This window comes from Phaenicophaeus curvirostris, chromosome Z, assembly GCF_032191515.1.
Source record: "Phaenicophaeus curvirostris isolate KB17595 chromosome Z, BPBGC_Pcur_1.0, whole genome shotgun sequence".
Classification (NCBI taxonomy): Eukaryota; Metazoa; Chordata; class Aves; order Cuculiformes; family Cuculidae; genus Phaenicophaeus; species Phaenicophaeus curvirostris.
The window spans coordinates 62,444,414-62,458,179 of NC_091431.1; positions in this window are offsets into that span (position 1 = coordinate 62,444,414).

The window sequence follows — 13,766 nt, forward strand, 5'->3', positions numbered from 1 at the left end:
TATGTATTGCCTAATTAAGGCTTCTTTTCTTCCTTCTTTTCAGTTTACAATGATGATGCTATAAAGAAAAAATGAATGTGCTTTGGGTCATTCAAGACACTGTTTTCATATTTGTTTTCCCATTTCAGTCTTTCTGCTGCTTGCTCTCAAAAAAACATGACTTCAACAATTGACTTTCATTGCTTTTCTATTTAATGTAATATTCATGTTCTTCCCATTCTCTCACTTGTTACTCTCACAAACCAGTACATAGCTCCTGCTAAAGATATAAACTCCTGGGGTATTTCCTCCACTTTCCTGATCAGGATTTCAGAATTAAGAAAAAAGAGATGGATCACAAAGAATCATCCAGATTTTACAATGAACTCCACGCACCTTTGGACTTGAACTGGGGGAGAGGGGATGAATTCTGCAGAAATAACACATTACTGCAATTCATTGCTTTATCAATGGTTGTTAATTCCCATTCTGTTGAAAGGGATATGCATACTCTAGATGGAAGTGCAAAATTTTCTGCTTCTGCTCTACCTGCAGAAGGAATGTGATTAATCTCTGCTAGGGAAAAGTGAAATCTGACAAGGAGAATACAACACTTGTTTTATCACTTCCCCCTTACATCGATGACACTCCTGTGAGGCAAGTGACAGGGAGAAAGATGAATATAAGCAGCTTCATTTCCTTTACTCGTTTGTGGGACTTACTCACTAATACCTATCTATTGTGGCCCAGTGAAGTATCTAATTCTCCATGAATTCCATCACCTTCTTTACTTGTAGAAAAGAGCAGTAAAGGGTGAATTTGCAGAAGAAATGATACTTTAGGAAGGCCACTGAAGGAGAAGTGGAAGACCACAAGATCTACTAGTTTACCCAGTCAGTCTCTTTTGCTCCTCCCATTGGGAAATGGAGGCACTGGAGGAAATAGCACGAGTTTTAAGAAGTTTAAGTTTTCTTTCTTTGTCAGCGGATCAAGGATAAAAATGCAGAATGTGCACTACATACCTTGTAGTTCAACATGTTCTTGAAGCCTGTTTTTTTAACCAATCACTCTGGATGAAACACACTCCATATGCCAGTTCACCTCTGGAACTTGACATTAAAAAGCCCACATGTAGACTTCACATAGTCTCCCAGTTTGGATGAATGTAAAAGATGAGAGATCTCCAACTAATTTGGTGTGCTGATTCATTGAAGATATTCCTCTGTCTCTTTCAGAAAATTTCACTTGCCACAAATTGATTTACTGTCTTATAAACACAGGGAGAATACTGTAGAGTTAAATCCAGCTGTATTTTTGCTTGGTAAGCCTCTAAGAAGATTTTGAAAAATCATGAAACTTTAAAAGATCTTTAAAAGCAGTTCTTCATGTTTGCCCTAGCAGCATAATAAAACTTTATTAAAAACAGCAGGTAGCAAGATGCAATCAGTAGACCATTAAGATACTGACAGAACCATGATAGGATTACAAGAAATTGTGGAACCTTCAACTTTTTCATTTTTAGCCAATAACTCACAAGAAAGTTGCATTATTTATTTCATGAGCTTAGCTTGAAGTAATCTTACCTCTATCTTGTCATCAGAAAAGCCCTCTGCTTGCGTAAGTAAGGGACTAGTGGGTCAGTGAGGCACTCATCATAAAACCATGATTCTTATTCTTTGGGCTAAAAGATTTTTTTACAAAATATAGCAATTCCTCTTTGTTTCACCTGCACAGGGCAATACTGAGGTTCTGCCAAATTACTGAGTGACAAGTTCACCTGTGGTTACTAAACGTGATTGTTTGGAGGCAACAGTTGGCACGTGAGCTACCCAGACTGTTAACACATGGAAACTGGGAGACTCTATTTCCCAAAGAGCGCAGGACTAAATGAACTTCTGAGCAGTCATAGAGCAGCAGATTTTATGGACTATGAAAAGTCATCATTCAGATTTGCTTTTATTCATAACGACAATGTAAGGCACACGTATTTCAGGTCCCAACTGTTGTTTTGGCAGGCTGCAAAACTCTACAAGGCAAATGGTACTGATATATAATGATAGTTCAGAAGATGAAGGTACTATTCTGTTAATTTAACCCTAAATGTGAACGTGGCTGATGTTTTTTTATACAGGGCAGCTTTACATATGCATCATGCTCTTACGCTCTTACATTTAAAGCTACTTCAAGTATTGGTTAGCTGTGCTGCCCTCTGTCCTGTTTGTGCATCTCAATTTCATTTGACTTTGAAATACAAGGCAAGATATTTTCCAGCATAGTTATCTAATGCCAAAGATCAGTTTTGACACATGTATTTCCATACAACATTCCCATCATGCTTCACCCTCTCTCCATCTTGAGCTCATTTACCTGAAATTAACATCCCAGTTTCAATGCTGACCATCTTGTCCTTCACTTCTCTGCTACCCTCTGCTGAAAAACACAGCATCCCAAGTGCAAAGGTAAAGTCACTGTGAGGGCTGCTTTTGGACTCAAAAGTTACATATTAAATTCTTGGAGAAGGTCTCTTGCAGTCTCCTCCCAGTATCAACCTGCTGCCCACCCTTACACTGCACAGCAGAGTGTGATGTCACCGAGTGCTGCTGAAGATTTCCTCACCTAGTCAGTATATGAAGAAGGACACGATGAGCTCGCTATCCCCTTTCCATGGACCTACTGATATATTTTCTGTCAGAGAAAATGAAAAGAAAGGTATATCTGCCTTAGCATTTGTTATTATTGATCTGATACAAATAAGACACATTGTTTGTAACTTGGAGCATGTAGTTCTGCAAACCTTATTAGTGCAATTGCTTTACTGGTCTTGGTCCAAAGCTGGTAAAGTCAACAGAGAGACTTTTAGTGACTTTAGTGGACTTTGTATTTGTCAGATGAATGTTGAGGGGTTTAGGTATAATTTATACCACCACTCTGTCTGGGGCTACTTGAAGCTGAAACCGTTTTGTTTCTGCCACAGTTGCCCTCAAAGCAGAAAGCACAGTGGCTATAGCTGGGAAAGTTTCTTTCCTGTGTTCTCAACTATGCACATATGTAGGACTTTCTATCAGCTATCAAACAGTATGAAAGCCTCTGAGCTATGCTGCTGCCAATGCCGCTACTAGCAAAACTCTGTGTAGTTTTAGTGAGTACTGAAATCTCATATGGACGCTGGAATTAGAATCCATCAAATTTATTTTCTCACAAAAATTAAGAAGCAAGAAATTATGCTTTGTCTTCCTAAGACAAGAGAAAGAGTAAGATATTGGCCCAGAACCCTAGAGATTGCCCTCTTGCCTTCTTCGGATGCACATACTACAGATTAAAAGTGTTTTCTTTCCGTACTTAGTATTTACATGAAAATCTGAAATAAATCTACTGTGATATTGAAAATAAAGTGCTAGAGGGGAAAATAAAATCATGGGGTTTTTTTCTAAGATTCTGTAGTATAAGAATTGAGTACTTCTCATTTTTGTAGGACATCTTTACAATATGCCATGTCATGCATTATGGCTGAAGCCCAGAAATCCTGGAAAATGAGGAAAAGATCCTATATTCTGTCCAGACAAAAATTCCAGCCAGAACAAGAAAACTCAGACAAACAGTTGCTCTGACTATATTGAATAGCAGCTTACTTCATGTTTATGTTCTAGTAAGTGATGAGTTCTGTCAAAAAACAGATAAATTACCTTCTTTGGAGAAGGAAGTAAATACTGACCTTTACACAGCTCAAAAAATGAAAATACAACAACTTATACTGAGAGCAATCTATCTCTACTCATATCAGTGGAGCTATTCTGGATTTATACTACCATTTTTCAGCTGAGAATCAGAGTCAAACCAGAGCAGTGCAAAAGGACATATGAAAAATTATAGATTAAATTGAATGAACTATACAGTCTTTCAGTGTTCTAGTTGTTAAGTGACAACTTTTTTTTTTTTTTTTTTTTTTCACAAAAAGACCCTTCACATAAAAAAACTCAAATCTCATAGCCACTGGGTACAGGAAATCCAAGGATATTTTTATAGGGAGATACTGAGTCATCTTTGGTACATAACTCTAAACTGGTGGCTTCATCTGGACCTGACATAGTCACCAATGTCTTTGTCTTGCAGCCTCCTTTCCTGATGTCAACATTGCTGCTGCCGAACAGACAGATGGCCATTAAGGATATAAATGTATGTCCTCTTTGCATCAACCATATTATCTTTTGTAGTATATTAGGTCAGATCCTCTGTGGGTTTAAGTCAGGACAGGTCCCTGTAAACAGCTTCAGAAAAACACAGCCTCCTACAGTAAACGATAGTCTTGTCCCAGCATTATCCTGCAGCATTATAACGAGCGGAGACAAACAGCCTGCTCATGAAATAAGATTCCAGTGCTAACACTTTCTCAAAATCTTCAAGACTTTATTTTTTCACCTCATCCAGGCAAAAGACAATGATGATCGAGTCTTCCTATTAATTAATGTACTCTAACAATATATTTAACATTACAAACTATTTTTGTGTTTTATTTTACACACAGAAGACATAAGCGTATTTGTTCTCCTTTTGACTCCTCTTAGGGAAAAAAAATATATTTTCAAAAGAATCAAGAACAGAACAAACTCAAGCCCATACAAACTTGTCAGATCTTTAGAGCTTTCCAGATGGACTTCATCAACAGAAATAATAGAAGCTTGCACCTATTGTATCCAATCTCTGAGTTATCACACTGCTTCTTGGATTAAGTTGATTTAAAATTTATTGAAATCTGCTTTGGTGGTGCCATATTTAAGTGTCTTTTCCCAAGAACACTATTCCATAGCTTTTTGGGAACGAATGTTCTTTGATTATTTCTATTTTTGTTCCAATCCCAGAAGCAAGCCATGCTATCTTCTGTTAAGAGGGTTCCTTGGATCCATCTAATGCTGTCTTCTTTACATGCAATAAAATTTCAGTTATTTCAGACTCAGTCTTTTAATCTCCCTGCCCAATTAATTGTACATGTTTCCCTCTTCCATAGCCTGTTAGTTCATAAAGATCTTGATTAACCACATCTGTTGTGTTTTGCCCCCATGGCACATAATTAAGTGAGGTTTCAACGTAATTTTAAGATTAGTTACATCAATATTCACTGTTGAAAATCAATACTGTAAGCTTTCCTCTCACTATTGAACTGATACTGACTCAGTGCAAACTTTGATTCTTAAATAACTACCGTTTTCTCTGTCCAGCACAGCCAAAAGACCACAGCAGGATGAGGGCATCTGCAGTGCCTTGCCTCATCTGGTCTCCTCAGGAAGCTTAGAATCACACTGCAGCACCACTTGCTGCCAAAGCCCACACAAGGAAATCCACAGCTGGTGCATGAACACACCCCCATGATAGTTAACTGTTCTGCAATCACACTTCTAACTTTGCAGCAGTTGTGATAGCACAGACATCTGAACCCCACTGGCAGATCCATCACCTTTGAGTGCAAAAGACTTGGTGTCACTATGGCTGTGACAATCCTTCCAGACATGCTTAGCTGCTGTCTATAATCACATGCTCTAAGCACTTCTTTTGCTGTTTGCAAAGTCATTGTTCGTGTGCTCTAGAAAAACAAAAAGCAAAATTGTTATGGGGGTAAAATATTGTCTAATTTTCTTCTTATGAACAAAAAGGATTTCAGACAAATAAATGGGACTTGGAAATGTAACCATGCACTGTGTGCCTGGGCTCAGGGACTCACTTTGTCTTGAAACACTTAGGAGTATCTAGGTATGTCATAAGTATTACAATTCCCTGTCTATGTTGTACATACACATCATGGTGTGTCATGCAGAGCACTTGGAAACAAAATGTAAACAGACATTTCCAATTAGCTTCAGCAAGAGCCTCAGGAATCAAATGCTAAAATACAAGTATGTGAAAGCTGTAAGGGATCACTGGATTTTATTTATTTATTTGTTGGTGTGACACGCTATCTCAGAACTTAATTGACATATCTCCACCTTAGCAGGCAAAAGAAATAAAAAGACTTTTATTTCCCTATACCACAAGAAAGAAAGTGATCCCTTATCCACATAAGGAAATAGGCAGCAGTAGAGTGGAGATAAATAAGTTCATCCCACTCTTGGGGTCTGATGGTAAATGCCGGGGAGGGCAGTGTGGAGGGGGCGGAGGGGTAGCTACATAGGCTAGAGATATGAGCTTTTCCAGAACAACAGAGCAGGCAGGAGGTGAGGCTAAAGTCAATTCTTTGATCTGTACCTGAGGTGATGCTGCTCCTGTCCAGCTCAATTTAGATTGGATATTCAAAATCCAGCCCTAAAGGACTGCTCTTTTTTCCTAGATATGACAAATCAGTTTGGTCCTACCTTGTAAGATATTGGAAAGAATCAAAAGGCTGGAAAACTCCAAGGAAAACCTCCCAGAAAATAACTAGCACATAAAAGGGAAATACACATGGACAATAAGTAAAACCGAAGAACAGCTGCAGGCAGCTGGGATATTTCCCTTTTCAAGAGCAGTTCTTATAAACAAGTGGACTGAAACCTTTCACTCACTCCTAACTGTGTAAATAAACTAAAGGGGAGATTACAGTTCTCTTCCCTCATGGTCTGGCACTCTCTGGTAGTTAGAGCTGATGCTGCCCTTCCTGACCTCAACCCTGGAGAACTATAGCCCTGTCTGAGGTACAAAACTACTCCCTGCCATGGTGTTTCTCCTTCCATGCAACTAGGCAGACAAAAGATGGGCAGAGACAGGGTACCATTGCTCACCTTTTGCCCTTGGAACTGAAGGAAGCAGTAAAGAGGAAGGCCTCTACATCAGCAGTGACTGTACTGTTAAATTCTCCTCAGAACAAGGGAGAATCGTGACTTAGGCTAGACAGAGACTCTTGCAAATTTTGTCATGTCTGTAGAATATTAGGCCTGTAAGATATCCTTGACCTTACCTGGATGACCCAGCTCTCCATTCTTCCCTTGAAGTCTATGTAGCTCAGTAACTACTGTTTGGTAAAAATGGATGTATTTCCAGTTGGTGAAGAAGTAAAATAGGTAACGTCTAGTGACTGAATGACATGACCTTTAGTGTAATGAGTTAATCTATTAAATAGTGAGACCCATCATTTCAAAGCAAGATTAATATTGTGCCATTTCCAAAATGGTGTATGAAAATTTGCTTAAATAACCACGTGCATGGCATTACCTAGTCAAGGTAATTGTGTACTCAACATGAACCACTTGTAGGAAAGAACAAAAAAATACTGAGAGTTGCATGCAAGAAAGTGGTACTAGCATTGACAACATACTAATATGGCTTTATAACCCAGAGTCAGAAAATGTTTAGTCAGAGAGAATTACAGAAGAGTTTACCATAACCTTACCTATAAACAAATACAGAAGATTTTAAAAAAAGAGAAAAGAAGCTAACAGAAAGTATAAAATTAACTTTGTTATCAAGGCAAAGATAAAAGTATAGCGATAAAGTTCTGAGACAGGTTTAGCGTAACTGCAAACAGGAAGATTTGACAGGCACATTCGAAAGAGGATGTATCTTGGTAGACAGAGGAAGTAAGTGCCAGATGAAACAGGACCAGTGTAGAGAAACCTCCATGAGGGAAATCTAGAACCAAGTCTACAAGCATGCACAGTATGTAAGGTCAGAGAACATGGAACAAGACTAGGGAAAGTGCTGAAGATAGGAAGTCATAGGCGAAGGTAAAGCAACCAGCTCAGAACAACAGTTCTCTTGAAAATCTACAAGACTTCTGGATCCCATTTGGGGTGACCATAAAGCCTGAATATTAAAGTGATTTAAGGTATGGACTTAATACATATTGCAGTAAAGAAAAGTACATGCAGTGCAGTGAATTAATATTTTGCTCACTTTCTACAAAGTGATTTTCATCTGCTTGCTGGGCAGAGCAGCATCAAGCAGATAGATCTGGATGTGAAGAGAGAGCAGCATGTTTGGGATGAGAGTGTGTGAGTACAACTATCCAAGAGAAGGCTGTTTTGATACAGTGAAAGGCTCAGTGCCAACTTACACTGCAATATTCAGGTAGAGAGAAAACAAAGTCTTTGTGGGAGCCTCTTCTAGCATTCCTCATGCCTCAAACCTAACAGCAGCATTCCTAATACATCATTTTGACACAGTCCCCCACAACATCCTTTTCTCTAAATTGGAGAGGTATGGATTTGATGGGCAGACTGTTCAGTGGATAAGAAATTGGTTGGAATGTCGTATTCAAAGAGTAGTGGTCAATGACTGTAAGTCCAGATGGAGATCCAAGACGAGTGGTGTCCCTCAGGAGTCCAGGCTGAGACTGGTGCAGCTTGATATCTTCATCAATTATATTGACAATGAGATTGAGTACACCCTCAGCAAGTCTGCAGACAACGCCAAGCCGAGTGGTGCAGTTGCCACACCAGAAGGATGGGATGTCACCCAGAGGAACCTGGACAAACTGGAAAAGTGGGGCTGTGAGAACCTAATGAGGTTCAACAAGGCCAAGTACAAGGTCCTACACCTGGGATGGGGCAATCTGCGGTTTCAGTATAGGATGGGGGATAGTGTGATTGAGAGCTGCCCTGCAGAGAAGGACTTGGGGTTGCTGCTTGATGAGAAACTCAACATGAACCGGCAACCACATTCTGGGCTGCATCAAAAGAAGCATGGCCAGCAGGTTGAGGGAGGTGATTCTGTCCCTCTATTCCTCTCCTGTGAAACCTCATCTGGAGTATTGTGTCCAGTTCTGGAATCCTCAACATAAGAAGGATATTGAGCTGTTGGAATGGGTCCAGGGGAGGGTTACGACAGTGATCAGAGAGCTGGAGCACAGAGCAAGCTGAGAGAATTGGAGTTGTTCAGCCTGGAGAAGGCTCTAAGGAGACATTATAGTGACCTTCCAGTACCTGAAAGGGTCATACAAGAAAGCTGGGGAAGGATTTTTTACAAAGGCATGTAGTGATAAGACTAAGGACAATGGCTATAAATTGGAGAGGGGCAGATTTAGACTAGACATAAGGAGGAAATTCTTCACATTGAGAGTGATGAGACACTGGCACAGGTTGCCCAGGGAAGTTGTGGATGCCCCATCCCTGGAGATGTTCAAGGCCAGGTTGGGTGGGGCCTTGGGCAGCCTGATCTGGTGGTAAGTCTCCCTGCCCATGGGAGGGGGGTTGGAACTGGATGATCTTTGAGGTCCCTTCCAACCCAAACCACTCTGATTCTATGATTTTCTGAGCTACTCCTTTACTATCCCTCTTCCCTGTATAGGAAGCATGAGACAACTCTGCTGCTCCAGAAATAAAATGGAGATCAACTTGTTACCCAAGGCTCAGTTCCAACTCTGCTGCTGCCTGACCTGGTGAGAAGGGAAGGAATTTCTTTTCTTTTTTTTTTTTTTTAATGAGGCTTGTCAGATTACAGAGCTTTTTCGCGTGCATTGTAAAGCTTAGCTTACATCATGAAAAATTAAGGATTTCATTTTAAAACCAATTTGCTCTAGTATAAATTGAAGGAAAAAAATGTTCAGCACAAATCCTAAGGAATACAACAGCAAAAGGCAATCATTGGGAAGCAAATAGATTGTTCAATGCGTTTTTACACAACTTTCAAGCCAATATTATTTCTGAACATTTATAGTCCCCCTGCCTACCCAGTCTTGCTCTAAGGAAAGCTGTTCAGAGGAGTCAGGAGAAAGCTCTCCAGTACTGTTTGTATCCACAATGGCTGTGGCAGTCTTGCCTGATGTTATAAAGGTTGTGTTACGGTGTTTTACATTGGACTAGAAAAATATGGATTTTAAAGGCATTAGTCTGGTAAAAATACATACCAGCAAGTCAAGAGGTTTTATGGCTTCACAAAGAAGTGTTTGTACTGTCACTGAAAGAGAATGAACAATGAAGAAAAGGATGTCCAAGTGCTGCACTGAGCTTGTGCAAGGGAGCTGTGTGAGCTAGAGTGCTCTGTCTGGCACCTGTACAGCTGGAAAGAGATGCACTCATTCTGCTTTTGCTCACAGGGCAAGATGACAGCAAAGGCCTGAAAGAAATGAACCTTTTCCTACTCCCTGTGAAAATGAGAAGTTAACTCGAGGTATCTGCAGCAACGGTCAATTCAATTTGCTTTCCAGTGTACTCCAGTATAAGAGTCCAATTTTCTACTTGGCTACCAGCATCAACCAGCTACTAATAAAAAATCAAAATAAGGTCCAGACTTGTGATTTTGTGCTGTACCAGTGCAAAGCTTGTAAGCTAGCAGCTGAAGGGAAATCTGGGTTGTGCTGCACACCAGAGTCAGTTCTAACTTCTTGGCTGTAGCAGGCAGTGAAAAACAGAAAAGTATAACATATGGAGACATACCGTGATTTCCTATTAGCATGTTCCGTTTTAGAGGGCAGGGAGATGAGGAACAGAGGAATGAGCAAAAGCACGTGTTTCTTATGTTTCTTGTGCTGTGGATTAAACCTAGTGCAGATCGCAGTGCAGCATGGTGGGGAGGACACTGGAACAGGCTGGAAAGCCTAATTAGATGGCTATCTGCATCTCTTTGCAGGGGCAAGACTAGGAAGAGTTGAGACACAGAATAGTGTAGTCTAGGGAAGGTTTTGTTAGACTGTCTTTTCTTTTTTTTTTTTTTTTTCCCAGAAACAGTCAGCCCTCTTGAAGTTATTACTATAAAGGTAATCCCAGCATTTTACTCTCAGCACTGAGGCTGCAATAGTGAGTTTAAGCATAGCATAGCTTGGGCTGCCAGTCATTATCGAACTTGTCTTGCTGCTTGTGCTCACCGGGTGTGTCCTTTGTGTGTCCAGCTGAAACACATGGCTCCTCCATATGAAAACTCTCATGTAAAGTTAAATTTCAAGTCTTTAGCTATGAAACTGGAGCAAGATGAGATCAACTTACAATATCAGCTCTGATAAGATTAGCAGGATTAGTATCAGCTCTGGACAGCATGAGGGGGCTGTCTGTCTGGACCATGAGTTCTTTTCACCTCAAGAAGAATGCAGAAAATCAGACTCAGTGCAGGGCAGTGATGGTCTTGAAGACAAGAGCTGAAATGTGTTAGACATCAGTGCTCTGAGAGAGATAAGTGGTACAGCTACAGCTGCAGCAGCCTGGAATGTGCTACAGAGCGGCAGAAGCTCCTAGTCCTTTATTGAGAAGTATTTAGAAAAAAAACAGTAGGCTACAGTGAGTGTTTTAATCTACCTCCCTTGAACATGGGTGGAAGCCATGCTCATTGCTTATTACATTTTTTCGTTAAATATTACAGTGAACAGGATAAAACTGTTTTGACTTTTATTTGCAGTGTGGCAGAAATCGGGATATCTTTATGCTTAACACTGCATGGATGTATAGTCTGCTTCCATCCCTGCTCTGAAGAGCTTTGCAAAATGCAGAAAATATGCACTGTGAAATAATATTGTGCAGATGGAGAGATAACATTGGAGTTTATTCTCTTTCTAACTACTTAGTTTTTGTTCAAAGACCCACCTCAGCTTTCTTCTCAAATTCCGAAGTCCAAGTAGATGCATTAGTGTAGGAGAAAAGTTTCCTCTGTTCTTTTATTTAGAGTCCGGTCCATACCTGGGAAAATATCAATTTTTAGAAAATATTTCCATTTTCCATAAGAACGTTTTGAAACTAACTGAAGTGCTTAATTTCAAAATGCAGCACTTTGTTTCAAATTGCTATTTTAACCTTTGTTTCAAATCGCTATTTTAACTCGGCTTGTTATTTAAATATCACTGTGCAAGGAAATACAAGTTTAAAGTAGAATGTTTCAGTCCAAAGCAGCATTTCTGGAGGAGACTTGGTAGCAACTAGAGGGAAATGCATACCCTTCAAAGGATAGATTTGTCAGCAACGATCTAAAATTTGTTTGTATTGATGCAAACCTTGGAAAATTTGTGTTACTCATTTGTCTTAATGTTCTTAATTGCAATAAGGAAATTCCAAAAAAGAAAATGTAAATATTTTCTTTATCTTCAGTTTTACAGAAATCTGATAAAGAATGAACTGTAAGGAATGAACTGTTTCACCATTCAAGAACACTTACTTATTATTTATGTAAAGTAGAATGATTAGATTTCATGGTAAAATTTGTATCCTTGTTATTTCTTTTCTCCCCTCTAACATTTCTATTATACAGCATTAAGGTGATAATAATTTCTTGAACCTAACAAACAAATACAGATTTAGATTAAAGCACGTGAGAAGATTGTTACAACCATTGGTAAGGAAAGGTGCAAGTTCACATTCATTGCTTTTATATTTTTACCTTACCAGTGTAGTTCAGACAAGCAGTTGAACACTACTTGATTCACAAGCTGATGATGGAGGATATGTCATTTCATCAGTCTCTTAAACTCAGGCCATCAAACTGTTAATTCATAAGTGAAAAGCAACTAATAATATGTCTCAATTCAAAGCACTAGAAAACCTTGTGTATTTTCTTATTAGGAACTAATCACAGAATCACAGAATCACAGAATAACCAGGTTGAAAGAGACCCACTGGATCATCGAGTCCAACCGTTCCTATCAAACACTAAACCATGCCCCTTAGCACCTCGTCCACCCGTGCCTTAAACACCTCCAGGGAAGGTGACTCAACCACCTCCCTGGGCAGCCTGTTCCAGTGCCCAATGACCCTTTCTGTAAAGAATTTTTTCCTAACGTCCAGCCTAAACCTCCCCTGGCGGAGCTTGAGGCCATTCCCTCTTGTCCTGTCCCCTGTGATTTGGGAGAAGAGGCCAGCACCCTCCTTTCTATAACCTCTTTTCAGAGGTTATAGAACTCTTTTTTGTAGAGAGCAATGAGGTCTCCCCTCAGCCTCCTCTTCTCCAGGCTAAACAACCCCAGCTCTCTCAGTCACTCCTCGTAAGACTTGTTCTCCAGCCCCTTCACCAGCTTTGTTGCTCTTCTCTGGACTCGTTCCAGAGCCTCAACATCCTTCTTGTGGTGAGGGGCCCAGAAATGAACACAGGATTCGAGGAGCAGTCTCACCAGTGCTCAGTACAGAGGGAGGATAACCTCCCTGGACCTGCTGGTCACGCCATTTCTGATACAAGCCAAGATGCCATTGGCCTTCTTGGCCACCTGGGCACACTGCTGGCTCATATTCAGTCAGCTGTCATCCAACACACCCAGGTCCCTCTCCTCCAGGCAGCTTTCTAGACGGACTTCTCCTAGTGTGTAGCACTGCATAGGGTTGTTGTGCCCCAAGTGCAGGACCCGGCATTTGACCTTGTTAAACCTCATGCCATTGGACTCAGCCCAGCGGTCCAGCCTGTTCAGATCCCTTTGCAGAGCCTCCCTACCCTCCAGCAGATCGACACTTCCACCCAGCTTAGTGTCGTCCGCAAACTTGCTAAGGGTGCACTCGATGCCTTCATCCAGGTCATTGATGAAGACATTGAACAGGGCTGGACCCAGCACTGAGCCCTGGGGAACCCCACTTGTCACTGCCCTCCAGCTGGATTTCACACCATTTCCCACCACTCTCTGGGTCCAGCCATCCAACCAGTTTTCCACCCAGGAGAGTGTGCGCCTGTCCAGCCCAGAGGCTGACAGTTTCTCAAGCAGAACGCTGTGAGAAACTGTGTCAAAGGCTTTACTGAAGTCCAGGAAGATACATCCACAGCCTTTCCCTCATCCAGCAGCCGAGTCACTTTGTCATAGAAGGCGATCAGGTTAGTTTGGCAAGACCTGCCTTTTGTGAACCCATGTTGACTGGGCCTGATCACCCGGTTCTCTTGCATGTGCTTCATGATAGCACTCAAGATCACCTGCTCCATGACTTTCC